Source organism: Macaca fascicularis, chromosome 9 (assembly GCF_037993035.2).
Source record: "Macaca fascicularis isolate 582-1 chromosome 9, T2T-MFA8v1.1".
In the NCBI taxonomy this organism is placed as follows: Eukaryota; Metazoa; Chordata; class Mammalia; order Primates; family Cercopithecidae; genus Macaca; species Macaca fascicularis.
Window position 1 is genome coordinate 50,390,803 of NC_088383.1, and position 14,178 is coordinate 50,404,980.

General features: G+C 37.1%; 1 pseudogene; it reads left to right on the forward strand.

The window, feature by feature from the left end:
- The first annotated feature begins 2,857 nt into the window (after nucleotides 1-2,857).
- On the forward strand, nucleotides 2,858-2,991 carry LOC123567044 (small nucleolar RNA U3; annotated as a pseudogene).
- Nucleotides 2,992-14,178: the final 11,187 nt, after the last annotated feature.

Consider the following 14,178-nt stretch of genomic DNA (forward strand, 5'->3'; position numbering starts at 1 on the left):
AAGATGGGGCACTCTCATGAGCTCTCTTTAAGCATAAATGCAGATTTGATTGCTTTGGGAAAAAATACCCAGGAATTCACTGAGGATGGTAGTCTGTTGTTAACTCTTTTTGTTTTCTTTCTATGTTGAAGAGTTTGTTGCTTTTAAGTGAGACTTTAATATCCTAAGTCTGTGTTGAGACATACTCACTTGGAAAAGCCATCTTTAACAAGAGAGGGATTTTAAGGACTAGCAGAAATGGAGTCCAAAACAAAAGGGCTACTCCCTATGAATAAGATAGCTTTGGCTCCTCTTCATCTGTGTTCATTGTTCATCTGTGTTCATTGTGTTCATTGTGTTCATCTGTGTTCATCTGTGTTCATTGTTTCCCAAAATACTCTTGGCTCCCCTGCTGGGAAGCTTGTGCATGTTCAGTGAATCTCCTTATGTTGATTTGCATGTCTAAGTAGGGACATCACAATCTGTATGACCTCATTGAAAGTCTTTTCTTCATTTACCTAAAGGGTGCATGCAGTGCATTTCTCAAATGAAAATATTAATTCAAAGGAATACACCAAATTATAAGAACAGATTATATATATCTTAAATATATTTACTTCACTGGGACTGAAAATATGTTTATTCCCAGAACTCCGTTTCTTGTTATTTTCCTCTTCCCTTCACGTTGCTCTAGAAAGCAACTAATTATGGATCACATACTCATTTCTATGTGTAACTTGAGGAGAACTTTGAAAGGTATGGTCCAAGTTTTATGAAAGTTGCATGGACTTTATTTCTGCACTAGAAAAGTTATCACCATCTATTTAAGAATCAATCATTTATTGAAAGTACAGTTTTGCAGAGAAAAAAATAAAATGAAAAACATTTATTTTACCTGCCTTTGTCCACTAGGATGAATAAAGTCTGTGAAACTATAAAATACACACTGGACAATCTTTTTGTCCAACACAAACCAGACAGAAACCTGACACAAATACAAAAATTGTAGTTTTAAATAAGAGTGGTTCCTTCCATAAAAGTAGAAACTGTTTATTTCTGTTATAGTAAGAAAATAGGGAAAGACTGAAAAGAAACTCCCAGATGCTTGAATCTCCACTTAGGAGAGATTTTGCCCTCCACACAACACAGGCTCCTGTGCCTCTCCACGCACATACACATCCTTCATTGTGGATGCAGGAGAGGAACAGAAGTATGCATGTCTAGGCATCTAACAAGATGGAACCGCAGGAAAAAGCTAATAAGAGAAAAACATCTAGAAGGGGAAAAGAACATATTTCTTAGCTACTGGTAGTAAGTGGCAGGGGAAACCAGAAAATGCTCACTTTTTTTTTTTTTTGAGGATTTACAATAAGATTTTTTATCTATCAAAGCAGGAAAGAAATATTTCCTCACTGTTGACTTTATGTCATGACATGTAGACAAAAGGCTGAAATCCTGCCAAGGTACCAGATAATCTTTTTACACACCCAAATATATACTCAGACAACATCATAAGTCCTAACACATGCTGTATAAAACACAAGTGTAAGCAAAACTGATGTTATGGCAGTTCAGGAAGGAATCCATATGATTTCTAAGATGCTTTGCTAGTGTGTCTTCAGTTTGACCTCACTAGAGAATATTGCTGAATGCCCTGAAAGGGTACACCAAGCCTGTCTTCAGGAATAGAACTTGAAAGTGATGATTCAATAGAACATGATTAAATTCATTAAGAAAATCATTTTTTTTTTTGCAAAATGCTATCACATGCTTTAACTTGAAAATAGATTTTTGGATAAAATAAAGTGTTCAACTCTTAAGTGGGAATATTCATGAGTAGAAGCTTACTGAATTATCACAAAGATAAATTACCCATTAAAGCCGCTATCCATGTCTCAGGAAAATAGAACCTTATTTAAATCTCAAGCACTTCCCTTGTGTTCTCTTCCAGTAGCTATTGTCTCTTTCCAAATATAGCTGGCATGTTGACTTATAAGACTATGTTGAATTTTTTTGAATTTTCTATTGATAGAATGATATGGTTTGAATTATTTGTAATTGACTTATTTCACCTATCATTATGTTTGTAAGATTCATTTAGATTATTGCACATAATATTAGTTCATTCTTTCTTCCTGCTGATGATAATCCATCATCATCATTATGAAATCCAAATCAATTTCCTAGTTCTACAATAGATGATCATTTGAGTTATTTACAGTCTGCTTTTTACAACTGTAGCTTCTGTAAACATTTGTACATATTTCTTGATATTCTATTGGCAATACCCTGTAAGGAAAATCTCTGGCCATAGACTATGTGTATATTCAACTTCAATGAACAATGTCAGAGTCTTTTAAAGTGACTGTTCCAATTTACTCTCTAACCAACAGCATATGCAAGTTCTTTCCACACCAAAATATTTTATCAGTTACTGAGTCAAGTGTGTGAAAATCACCAACTATGACTGCAGATATGCCTCTCTTTTTATTTCTGAAAGTTCTGAGTTTACTTATTTTGTGACTATATTATTAGGAGCACATAAATGTAGAATTATACATCTTCTTTTAGTTGATGATTTTAGACTCATAAAAGTCCTTTTTGTCAATACCAATGTTTATTCTTTCAAGTATACTTTGTACCATATTAGTATAGCCATACAAGGTTTCTTTCAAGCTAGCTTTTGCCTGATACATCTTTTTCCATCATTTTGTTTTCTACCGTGAATTTAAATGAACTCTTTACTATGGTTTTCTATTGACTACCTTTTGTGTTCCTTTTGCTCTCTTTCATGACCTTCTTTTAGATTTAGTACTTCTGATTTTTCCTTCCCTTCCCTCCACCTAGACATATAACTCTGAAGAACTCTTTGTATTTCAAGATTATACTTTCAGGGTTCATTTCTACAGTTTGTTACTAGTATTTCTGTGTGCGTTTGGGGTGCAAGTGTGTTTAAAATTTAATTTCTTTTAGCCCTTTAGCAGATGTTTTATGGCTAAAAGAAATATGTGAAGAGATAATTTTTTGAAACTGGTAGAACACATTAAGTCACAGATTTAAGAAGCATAAAGATCCTTAAGCAACATAAACACCAGAAAAGCTCATATATGTGTATATACATATTTACACACGCACACACACGTAAGTATGTGTATGTGTGTGTGAGTATGTGTGTTCTATCTATCTACCTACCTACCTAGAGAGATGTACTTTAATATTTACTTTAATGAATTGGCTCGTGTGTTGTGACTCAGTGCAAAAGGTTAGCAAGTCAAAGTCTGAGATCTTCAGGGCAAGTCAGCAGGCTAAAGACCTAGGAAAGAGCTGATGGTGCAGCTTGAGTCTGGAGGCAGAATTTCCTCTTCCTTTGGGGACCTCAGTCTTTTTCTTTTACAGCCTTCAACTGATTGGATGATGCCTACAACATTATGGAAGGTAATCTGCTTTACTCCAAGTCTACTGATTTAACTCTTTACTGTATCTAAAAAACATCTTCACAGCAATATCTAGACTGGTGGTATTTGGCCAAATATATTAGTACTGTAGCCTACCCAAATTTACACATAAAATTAACCATCACATATGATATGGTGCAATTGCTCATAAATCAGGTCAGAGCTATAGTTAAGAGAAGATATCTTGGGAGGCCAAGGCAGGTGGATTACAAGGTCAGGAGATCGAGACCATCCTGGCTAACACGGTGAAACCCCATCTCTACTAAAAATACAAAAAATTAGTCGGGCATGGTAGCGGGCGCCTATAGTCCCAGCTACTTGGGAGGTTGAGACAGGAAAATGGCGTGAACCTGGAAGGCGGAGCTTGCAGTGAGCCGAGATTGCGCCACTGCACTCCAGCCTGGGCGACTCCAGAAACAAACAAACAAACAAAAACGAAAAACCCTGCTTCCCCAATAAATTATTAGATTTTTCTAAAGTATTACAATTGATACTTGGTTATGCTTATGGATTTTTGATTTTTAATTTATTTTAGTTTCAGGGGATACATGTTCAGGTTTGTAATCTAGGTAAATTGCACTTCGTTGGGGTTTGGTGTACTGATTATTTTGTCACTCCAGTAATAAGCATAGTGCCCGACAGATAGTTCTTAGATCCTTTCTCTCCTCCACCCTTTACCCTCAAGTAGGCCCCAATATCTATTGTTCCTTTATTTGTGTTCTTGTGTACTCAATGTTTAGCTTCTAATTATAAGTGAGAACATGCATTATTTGGTTTTCTGTTGACTTGAGATAATGGCCTCCAGTTCCATGCATGCTGCTGCTGCAAAAAACGTTATCTCATACTTTTTTATGGGCACATAGTATGTCATGGTGTATATGACCACATTTTCTTGATCCAGTCTACCCTTGATGGGCATTTAGGTTGATTCCACATCTTTGCTGTTGTGAATAGTACTGTGATGAACATACACAAGGATGTATCTTTACGGTAGAGCAATAAGAGATCTTTAAGGGAGTGCTCAATATGAAAACAACAGACTGTTACTGGCCACCACTAAAACACACTTAACTACATATACATTCTATGAAACTTAACTACACGCTTCTGTGAAAATATTATCAAACTATCTTAATCAAACCATTTACCTTAAACAAAGATATAGGCAATAGAAATTTTTACCCTGGCACAATAGACATAGTACCGTAAGGGAAAGATGAAAGAACTGTATCAAGCACTAAAAAACAAATACAAGCCCTTATACCTTCTGCATAATGTATTAACCAGAAATAACTGTACACAGAGAACTATAGCCAAGTTCCCCGAAACCAGCCAAGCTACCCAAGAATAGCTGAAAGAGCACACTCACCTATGTGGCACAATAGTGGAAAGATTCATGAGTAGAAGTGATAAGCCTACGGAGCCTGGTGATGGCTGGTTGTCCAAGATAGACTCTTAATTCAACTTGAAGCTCACCCACAGAATTACTTAATCTACCTGTAAGTTTAACTGTTAGTCTAAAGAGGGACAGCTCTTTAGACCCTAGGAAACAATCTTCCTACAGAGAATAAAAAATACTACCACCACAGTTGGCCCAAAAGCAGACACCAATTAAGAAAGTGTTTAAGCTTAACATCTAACTATCTTAAATTCTAATCACTCTACTGAATTCTTAACATCACATTGGACTAATCTATTACTTAATAGAAGCAATAATGTTAGTATAAGTAACGTGAAGATGTTCTCCATTGCATGAGCTTACATCAGACCAGAATAATCCACTGACAGTTAACAGCCTAATATTAATGAACAATATAATAAACACCCTATTATTTACACTGTTAACCCAACACAGGTATGCTGTAAGGAAAGATTACAAAAAGTAAAAGGAACTTGGCAAATCATACCCCACCTGTTTACCAAAAGCACACCTCTAGCATTACCAGTATTTGAGGCACTGCCTGCACAGTGACATTTGTTCAATGGCCGCAGTATCCTGACCGTGCAAAAGTAACTTAATCACTTGTTCCCTAAATAGGGACTTGTATGAATGGCCACAGGAGGGTTCAGCTGTCTCTTACTTTTAATCAGTGAAATTGACCTATCCATGAAGAGACAGATATAAACAAATAAGATGAGAAGACCCTACAGAGCTTTCATTCATTAATGCAAATTAAAACTCAAACAAGCCTACAGGCTATAGCCTACTATTCCTGCATTAAAAATTTTGGTTGGGGTGATCTAGGAGCATAATTCAACCTCTGAGCAACCTACACTACGACCACACTAGTCTAGGTGAGTTAATACATATTGACCCAATAATTTGATCAACAGAGTAAGGTACCCTAGGGATAACGGCACAATCTATTCTAGAGTTCATATTGACAATAGGGTCTATGACCTCGATGTTAAATTAGGACATCCTAATAGTGTAGCCACTATTAAGGGTTCATTTGTTCAATGATTAAAGTCGATTAACATGATCTGAGTTCAGACCAGTATAATCCAGGTTGGTTTCTGTCTATTTAACATTTCTCCTAGCACGAAAGGACAAGAGAAATAGGATCCCTTTCATAAAGTGCCCTCACTCCATAGAGGAGGCTATCTCATTCTAAAAAATCATCACGCACACTACCCATGAACAGGGTTTGTTAAGATGGCAGAGCCCAGCAATTGCACAAATCTTAAAACTTTGTAATCAGAGGTTGAACTCCTCTTCTTAACTACATGCTATAATTAACCTTCTCCTACTCATTATCCCCACTCTTATCACTAAAGCATTCCTTACGCTCATCAAATGAGAAATCTTAGGCTACATACAACTATGCAAAGGACCCAACATTGTAGGCCCCTCTGGGCTGCTTCAACCATTTGCTGATGCAGTAAAACTTTTCAACAAAGAACTCTTACAGCCCTCACCATCTACTATTATTCTTTATATTACTGCTCCAACAATAGCCCTTTCTATTGCTCTCCTCTTATGAACCCCCTCCCTATACCAGATCATCTAATTAATTTTAATATAGGCCTCTTATTTATACTAGCCACATCAAGCCGAACCATCTATTCTATTCTATGATCAGGATGAGCATCTAATTCAAAATATGCACTAATCCATGCATTATGAGCTATGGCCCAGACAATTTCATATGATGTCACCCTAGCCATTATCCTATTATCAGTCTTACTGATAAGTGGCTCATTTAACTTACATACACTCATCACAATACAATAATTCTTATGACTGCTCCCACCATCATGGCCTCTAGCCATAATATAATTTATCTCCACACTTCTATGAAAATGTTTCCATGAAAGATGTAAACACTGTAAATGAGCTACACAATAAAGTCTGCTTAATAACCAGGTAACAATATAATGACAGAATCAAATCCACACATATCAATATTAACCTTGAATGTAAATAAGCTAAGTGAACCAATGAAAAGGCATAGAATGGCAAGCTGGATAAAGAAGCAAGAGTGAAATGTATGCTGTCTTCAAGAGACCCATCTTACCTGCAATTACACCTATAGGCTCAAAGTAAAGGATAAAGACAAGTCTACCAAGCAAATGGAAAACAAATAGAAGCAGGAGCTGCTATTCTAATTTCAGACAAAACAGACTTTAAACCAACAACAATCAAAAAAGATAAAGAACAGCATTACATATGGTAAAGCGTTCAATTCAATAAGAATACTTAATTATCCCCAAAACTGAGTGTAAAAGGAATATACCTTAACATACTAAAAGCAATATGTGACAGACTCACAGGTAATATCATACTGAATGGGGAATAATTAAAATCTTTCCTCTTAGATTTGGAACACAACAAGGATGTCCACTTTCACCACTGTAATTTAACGTAGTACTGAATGTCTACCTGGAGCAATTAGACAAGAGGAGTAAATTAATGGAAAATATCTAATAATCTGATTTAAAAATGGGAAAACAAGTTTGAACAGACATTTCTCAAAAGAAGATATACGAATGACAAACAGGCCTATGAAGAAGTGCTCACCATCACTGATCATCAGAGGAATGCAAATGAAAATTACATTGAGATATCATCTCATCACAATTAAGATGGCTTTTATCCAAAAGTCAGGCAATAGTAAATGTGGGCAAGGATGTGGAGAAAAGGGAACCCTTGTACATTGTTGGGGGGATTGTAAATTAGTACAAACACTTAGGAGAAAAATTTGGAGGTTTATCAAAAATCTGAAAATAGAGGTACTTTATGATTCAGCCATTGCACTCCTACGTATATACCCACAACAAAAGAAATCAGTATATCAAAATGATATCTACACTCCCATGTTTATTGCAGCATTATTCACAATAGTCATGATTTGGAAGCAACCCAAGTGTCCATGAACAGATGAATGGATAAAGAAAATGTGGTATGTATACACAATGCAGTACTATTTAGCCATAAAAAATTATGAGATTCTGTCATTTGCAACACCATGGATGGATGAAACTAGGTAATTATGTTAAGTGAAATAAGCCAGACACAGAAAAACAAACTTCACATATTCTCACTTATTCGTGGGAACTAAAAATTAAAATGACTGAATTAATGGAGATAGAGAGTAGAAGGATGGTGACCAGAGGCTGGGAAGGGTGGGGAACAGGGTGACAGCGAGGTGGGGAAGGTTAATGGGTACAAAAAATAGATAGAATGAATAAGACCTAATACTTATAGATGGCATCCTGAGCAAGATGGCTGAATAGGAACAGCTCCAGCCTCCAGCTCCCAGCGCAAGCAAAACAGAAGAGAGGTGATTTCTCCATTTTCAACTGAGGTGCAGACTGGCACCTCATACCTCACATGGCAGGGCACACCACTGAGATGAAGTTTCCAGAGCAAGAATCAGACAGCAACACTCACTATTCAGCAACATTCTACCTTCTGCAGCCTCCGCTGCTGATACCCAGGCAAACAGAGTCTGAAGTGGACCTCAAGCAAACCTCAACAGACCTGCAGCTGAGGGTCCTGACTGTTAGAAGGAAAACTAACAAACAGAAAGGACACCCACACCAAAACCCCATGAGTACATCACCAGCATCAAAGACCAAAGGCAGATAAAACCACAAAGATGGGGAAAAACCAGGGGAGAAAAGCTGGAAATTCAAAAAATCAGAGTGCATCTCCTCCTCCAAAGGAACGCAGCTCATCGCCAGCAATGGATCAAAGCTGGACGGAGAATGACTTTGACGAGTTGAGAGAAGAAGGCTTCGGTCGAACAAACTTCTCAGTGCTAAAGGAGGAACTATGTACCTAGTGCAAAGAAACTAAAAATCTTGAAAAAAGAATGGAAGAATGGATAACTAGAATAATCAATGCAGAGAAGGCCATAAACAAACTGACAGAGATGAAAACCATGACATGAGAATTATGTGACAAATGCACAAACTTCAGTAACTACTCAATAAACTGGAAGAAAGAGTATCAATGATTGAAGATCAAATGAATGAAATGAAGTGAGAAGAGAAGTCTAGAGAAAAAAGAGGAAAAAGAAATGAACAAAGCCTCCAAGAAATATGGGATTATGTGAAAAGAAAAAATCTACGTCTGATTGGGGTGCCTGAAAGTGAGGGGGAAAATGGAACCAAGTTGGAAAACACTCTGAAGGATATCATCCAGGAGAACTTCCCCAACCTAGTAAGGCAGGCAAATATTCAAATTCAGAAAATACAGAGAATGCCACAAAGATACTCCTCGAGAAGAGCAACTCCAAGACACATAATTGTCAGATTCACCAAATTTGAAATGAAGGGAAAAATATTAAGGACGGCCAGAGAGAAAGGTTGGGTTACCCACAAAGGGAAGCCCATCAGACTAACAGCAGATCTCTCGGTAGAAACGCTACAAGCCAGAAGAGAGTGGGGGCCAGTATTCAACATTCTTAAAGAAAAGAATTTTCAACCCAGAATTTCATATCTAGCCAAATTAAGTTTCATAAGTGAAGAAGAAATAAAATCCTTTACGGACAAGCAAATGCTTAGAGATTTTGTCACCACCAGGCCTGCCTTACAAGAGACCCTGAAGGAAGCACTAAACTTGGAAAGGAACAACCGGTACCAGCCATTGCAAAAACATGCCAAAATGTAAAGACCATTGATGCTAAGAAGAAACAGCTGCAACTAACAAGCAAAATAACCAGCTAATATCACAATGACAGGATCAAGTTCACACATAACAATATTAACCTTAAATGTAAATGGACTAAATGCTCCAATTAAAAGGCACAGACTAGCAAATTGGATAAAGAGTCAAGACCCATCAGTCTGCTGTATTCAGGAGACCCATCTCGCATGCAGAGACATACATAGGCTCAAAATAAAGGGATGGAGGAAGAGCTACCAAGAAAATGGAAAACAACAAAAAGCAGGGGTTGCAATCCTAGTCTCAGATAAAACAGACTTTAAACCATCAAAGATCAAAAGAGACAAAGAAGGCCATTACATAATGGTAAAGGGATCAATTCAACAGGAAGCGCTAACTATCCTAAATATATATGCACCCAATACAGGAGCACCCAGATTCATAAAGCAAGTCCTTAGAGACTTACAAAGAGACTTAGACTACCATTTATTAATAATGGGAGACTTCAACACCCCACTGTCAACATTGAACAGATCAACGAGACAGAAAGTTAACAAGGATATCCAGGAATTGAACTCAACTCTGCAGCAAGCGGACCTAATAGACATCTACAGAATTCTCCACTCCAAATCAACAGAATATACATTCTTCTCAGCACCACATCTCACTTATTCCCAAATTGACCACACAGTTGGAAGTAAAGCACTCCTCAGCAAATGTACAAGAACAGAAATTATAACAAACTGTCTCTCAGACCACAGTGCAATCAAACTAGAACTCAGGACTGTGAAAATCAAAACTGCTCAACTACATGGAAACTGAACAACCTGCTCCTGAATGAATACTGGGTACATGACAAAATGAAGGTAGAAATAAAGATGTTCTTTGAAACCAATGAGAACAAAGATACAACAACCAGAATCTCTGGGACACATTTAAAGCCGTGTGTAGAGGGAAATTTTGAGCACTAAATGCCCACAAGAGAAAGCAGGAAAGATCTAAAATGGACACCCTAAGATCACAATTAAAAGAACTAGAGAAGCAAGAGCAAACACATTCAAAAGCTAGCAGACGGCAAGAAATAACTAAGATCCAAGCAGAACTGAAGGAGATAGAGACACAAAAGACCCTCCAAAAAATCAATGAATCCAGGAGCTAGTTTTTTGAAAAGATTGACAAAATTTATAGACCCCTAGCAAGACTAATAAAGAAGAAAAGAGGGAAGAATCAAATAGATGCAATAAAATATGATAAAGGGGATATCAACACCGACCCCACAGAAACACAAACTATCATCAGAGAATACTATAAATACCTTTATGCAAATAAACTATAAAACCTAGAAGAAATGGATAATTTCCTGGACACTTACACTCTCTGAACACTAAACCAGGAAGAAGTTGAATCCCTGAATAGACCAATAGTAGGCTCTGAAATTGAGGCAATAATTAACAGCCTACCAACCAAAAAAAGTCCAGGACCAGACAGATTCACAGCCAAATTCTACCAGAAGTACAAGGAGGAGCTGGTACCATTCCTTCTGAAACTATTCCAAACAATAGAAAAAGAGGGAGTCCTCCTTAACTCATTTTATGAGGCCAACATCATCCTGATACCAAAGCCTGGCAGAGACACAACAAAAAAAGAGAATTTTAGACCAGTATCCCTGATGAACATCGATGCAAAAATCCTCACAAAATACTGGCAAACCAGATCTAGCAGCACATCAAAAAGCTTATCCACCATGATCAAGTGGGCTTCATCCTTGGGATGCAAGGCTGCTTCAACATATGCAAATCAATAAATGTAATCCAGCATATAAACAGAACCAAAGACAAAAACCAAATGATTATTTCACTAGATGCAGAAAAGGCCTTTGACAAAATTCAATAGCCCTTCATGAAAAAAACTCTCAATAAATTCAGTATTGATGGAATGTATCTCAAAATAATAACTATTTATGACAAACCCACAGCCAATCTCATACTGAATGGGCAAAAACTGGAAAAATTCCCTTTGAAAACTGGCACAAGACAAGGATGTCATCTCTTACCACTCCTATTCACATAGTGTTGGAAGTTCTAGCTAGGGCAATCAGGCAAGAGAAAGAAATAAAGGGTATTCAGTTAGGAAAAGAAGAAGTCAAATTGTCCCTCTTTGCAGATGACATGATTGTATATTAAGAAAACCCCATCATCTCAGCCCAAAATCTCCTTAGCTGATAAGCAACTTCAGCAGTCTCAGGATACAAAATCTATGTGCAAAAATCACAAGCAATCTTATCCACCAACAACAGACAAACAGAGAGGCAAATCCTGAATGAACTCCCATTCACAATAGCTTCAAAGAGAATAAAATACCTAGGAATCCAACTTACAAGGGATGTGAAGGACCTCTTCAAGGAGAACTACAAACCACTGCTCAGTGAAATAAAAGAGGACACAAACAAATGGAAGAACATACCATGCTCATGGATAGGAAGAATCAATATCATGAAAATGGCTATATTGCCCAAGGTATTTTATAGATTCAGTGTCATCCCCATCAAGCTATCAATGACCTTCTTCACAGAATTGGAAAAATACTGCTTTAAAATTCATATGGAACCAAAAAAGAGCCTGCATTGCCAAGACAATCCTAAGTCAAAAGAACTAAGCTGGAGGCATCACGCTACCTGACTTCAAACTATACTACGAGGCTACAGTAACCAAAACAGCATGATACTAGTATCAAAACAGACATATAGACCAATGGAACAGAACAGAGTCCTCAGAAATAATACCACACATCTACAGCCATCTGATCTTTGACAAACTTCAGAAAAACAAGAAATGGGGAAAGGATACCTTATTTAATAAATGGTGCTGGAAAAATTGGCCAACTATAAGTAGAAAGCTGAAACTGAATCCTTTCCTTACTCCTTATATGAAAATTAATTCAAGATGGATTAGAGACTTAAATGTTAGACCTAAAATTATAAAAACCCTAGAAGAAAACCTAGGTAATACCATTCAGGACATAGGCATGGGCAAGGACTTCATGTTTAAAACAACAAAAGCAATGGCAACAAAAGCCAAAATTGACAAATGGGATCTAATTAAACTAAAGAGCTTCTGCACAGCAAAAGAAACTACCATCAGAGTGAACAGGCAACCTACAGAATGGGAGAAAATTTTTGTAATCTACTCATCAGACAAAGGGCTAATATCCAGAACCTACAAAGAACTCAAACAAATTTACAAGAAAAAAACAACCCCATCAAAAAGTGGGCAAAGGATATGAACAGACACTTCTCAAAAGAAGACATGTATGCAGCCAACAGACACATGAAAAAATGCTCATCATCACGGGCCATCAGAGAAATGCAAATCAAAACCACAATGAGATACCATCTCACACCAGTTAGAATGGAAATCATTAAAAAGTCAGGAAACAGCAGGTGCTAGAGAGGATGTGGAGAAATAGGAACACTTTTATACTGTTGGTGGGATTGTAAACTAGTTCAACCATTGTGGAAAACAGTATGGCAATTCCTCAAGGATCTAGAACTAGAAATACCATTTGACCCAGGCATCCCATTACTGAGGATATACCCAAAGGATTATAAATCATGCTGCTATAAAGACACATACACATGTATGTTTATTGTGACACTATTTACAATAGCAAAGACTTGGAATCAACCCAAATGTCCATCAGTGACAGACTGGATTAAGAAAATGTGGCACATATACACCATGGAATACTATGCAGCCAAAAAAAAGGGTGAGTTCATGTCCTTTGTAGGGACATGGATGTAGCTGGAAACCATCATTCCCAGCAAACTATTGCAAGAACAGAAAACTCAACACCGCATGTTCTCACTCATAGGTGGGAATTGAACAATGAGATCACTTGGAAATGGGAAGGGGAACATCACACACCGGGACCTATTGTGGGGAGGGTTATGGGGGAGGGATTGCATTGGGAGTTGTACCTGATGTAAATAATGAGTTGATCGGTGCTGACGAATTGATGGGTGCAGCACACCAACAGGACACATGTATACATATGTAACAAACCTGCACATTGTGCACATCTACCCTAGAACTTAAAGTATAATAATAAAAAAATAAAAAATAATAAAAACACATGGACACAGGGAGGGGAAAACACACACTGAGGCCTGTGCGGGCGTGGGGAGAGGGAGAGCATCAGGAATAGCTAATGGATGCTGGGCTTAATACCTAAATGATAGGTTGATTTATGCAGCAAATCACCATGGCACACATTTACCTATGTAACAAACCTGCATATCCTGCACATGTACACTAGAACTTAAAATAAAAGTTGAAGAGAAAAAAAGAAATTGTAAATGTAAATGTAAATTAAAAGGTAAAAATAAAAGCCCAGATCACAGTGTCTAGAACCTAAAAAAAAAAAAAAAAAATACTTGATAGCATAAAAGGGAGACTATAGTCAATAATAATTTAATCATACATTTAAAAATAACTAAGAGATGTAATTGGATTTTTTGTAATACAAAAGATAAATGCTTGAGGGTTTGGAGATGCAATTTTCCATGATGTGATTATTATGCATTTCATGCCTGTACCAAAATAACTCATTTATCCCATAAATACATATGCCTAC